The sequence below is a fragment of the Melanaphis sacchari genome, unplaced genomic scaffold (genome assembly GCF_002803265.2).
Source record: "Melanaphis sacchari strain LSU unplaced genomic scaffold, SCAv2.0 Contig312_pilon_pilon, whole genome shotgun sequence".
Lineage (NCBI taxonomy): Eukaryota > Metazoa > Arthropoda > Insecta > Hemiptera > Aphididae > Melanaphis > Melanaphis sacchari.
The window spans coordinates 21,974-24,397 of record NW_020271186.1 but is presented as its reverse complement, the minus strand read 5'-3'; the positions used below and the strand labels follow the sequence as shown (position 1 = coordinate 24,397).

At 45.0% G+C, this 2,424-nt stretch overlaps 1 pseudogene; it reads right to left on the bottom strand.

Annotated features, from left to right (window-relative positions):
- Positions 1–1,176: 1,176 nt before the first annotated feature.
- The window catches only part of LOC112596248, a 1,391-nt pseudogene continuing 143 nt past the window's right edge, over positions 1,177–2,424 (bottom strand).

Below are 2,424 nucleotides of genomic sequence, written 5' to 3'. Positions count from 1 at the left end.
GAAAAGGCCGCGTCCTCGGTAGCGCTATTCAGTTGACTAATATCTGTGGCTAAGGCTAGCTGGGGGCTTAAAGAAAGGACGACAAGGATCCTGTACAAATCGGTGTTCCTGCCACGTATGGGTTATGCGGCCTCCGTATGGACGAGCGCTGCATGGCCCAATACCGGCATCGAACACGGGCAAACACCGCCCAAAGACGCCCGTTACTGGCAATGACGGGCGCGTATAAGACCACGTCGACGATGGCGCTCCAGGTCATAGCCGGAGTACCTCCCCTCGACTTAGAACTAGTGCGGCTGGCTAAGATCGAACGGGATAAGAGTGCCGTGAGGAAAGGAAACAAGTCGGCGTCAGACGTTGCTGGAAAAGCGAAACAGTATTACGACACTATCATACGCCTCTGGCAGGAGAGATGGGTCGCCAGTGACAAAGGTAGGCGGACGGCGATTTGGTTCCCGGACGTCCGGCGCAGACTGGAGTGGCCGGAGTTCGTTCCGGACCACTATATCTCGCAGTTCGTGTCCGGACACGGAAACTTCAATTCGTCGCCTTGTCGTTTCAACCTCCGAGGCGAGGCACGTTGCCGATGCGGTCTTCCAGAGGAAATCGCGGAGCATGTGCTATTCGATTGCACAGCATATAGCCAGGAAAGAAACAAGCTCGCAGCCGAAGCGCAAGCGGAATGTGTGGACTGGTCGTGCGAATGCGTTACTATGACCTCCACGGAGGCCATGTTCCTTGCGTTCAAAAACTTCTCTCGAGAAGTCCTAGAACGATAAGACGTAGGCCGATCCCGTGGGCACGATCCGGACCCCTAATTTTAAAACCATAGCGGACGGGCGTGTGGCTAGAGGGCGTACCTGCAGGGCACGGTGCACTGCCAGAGACATGGGGACAGACTACCCTATCCACGCGGGCACAAATCGTCCGAGTGGGCCTTACCAAAACGACTGTCGCTGTCACCGATGGCGGCGGGGCGAAGTACCGTATAGTGGCAGACAAAGCTGGACCCGATAGCCGGATCAAGTGCCCTAAGACGGTGCCCCCACAGGATCGTCGAACGCCCTCCGTACTAAGACCCGCCTAGCCGGGAGTGAAGGACGGGATACCTCGCGGGACGGACTGAATGCCCGCCTTCCACGGTGGCGGGACGGACGGAACATCTCGTAGGTCGAATTAAGTGCTCTCACTCCCTATGAATAAAATCTTGCCTAGACCGAGAGCTCGAACTAAAGGGTCCAGATCACCTATCGGGCGAAGCACGTGCACGTATTCAGCCGGCTTGGGGCTTGATATGAAGAGGCACCGGCAGAAACGGCAATCTGTCGATAAAGAGCAAAACCGTACGCACGAAAAGGGGGTCGTTAATATTATAACTTTTTCTTTAAAAAGACTTAATTTTGAAATAAATGCACTAATAATGGACTTCGATTTAATAAAATTAATTTTATGGCCTTGCAAATTTTTATTGATATCATTAAGTTTTTTAAAAATATCTGCTTGGTATGAGATATTCGTTCTTCTTTTATGCAATTCACATCGTAAAGTTGTTTATCAAATTGCTGCAGAAATTTTAGTATAATTTGAAATAAATTATAAAAGCGTGTCAAACAATTTCCTTTTGATAGCCACCTAACTTCGGTGTGTAGAACAAGGCGTTCAAAGACTTCATCATTTTCGTGGCATAATTGTCGAAACAAACGGTCATTCAATGATTTAGCTTTGATTTTATTAACAGCATTTATAACAAACCACATGGTATCAAATAGTTCATCACTTAAATTTTTAGATACTAAATGTTGACGATGAATGACACAATGAACTGTTAAAATCCCAGGGACTGCATTTTTTAAATGATCAATAAAACCACGTTGACGTCCAATCATTACAGGCGCTCCGTCAGTCGCACAAGCTATACAATTTGTGATAGGAATACCCTTTTCTGTGAAAAAATTATCGACTACTTTAAATATGGTTAATCCTTTGGTATCCGTGTTTAATAATTTTGCAAATAGTAGTTCTTCCGTTATTTTACCGTCGATGTTTACATATCGCACGTATGCAAGTAAGAGGGCTTCGTTATCTCGTAAAGTGGATTCATCAAGTTGTAGTGAAAATTTTGTTATTTTTAAAATATCACACAATTTTATTTCTACATCATACGCCATTTCATCAATTTGCCGGGACACAGTTTTATTACTAAGAGGAATAGATGAAGTTATGCTAGTTACATTTAAATTTGTTATTCATTTTAATATTGCTTCTACAGCAGGTAAAAAAAGTGTTTTGCTGATAGTATGTGGTTTTACTCTGTAAGATGCAAGGAGACATTTATCGTTATTTAGATGTGTTTGATTAAAAAGTTCAGCCACGGTTTCTTAAGGTCAGTAAAGTATAAAATATTTTTGTTACCTTTATCTGAAT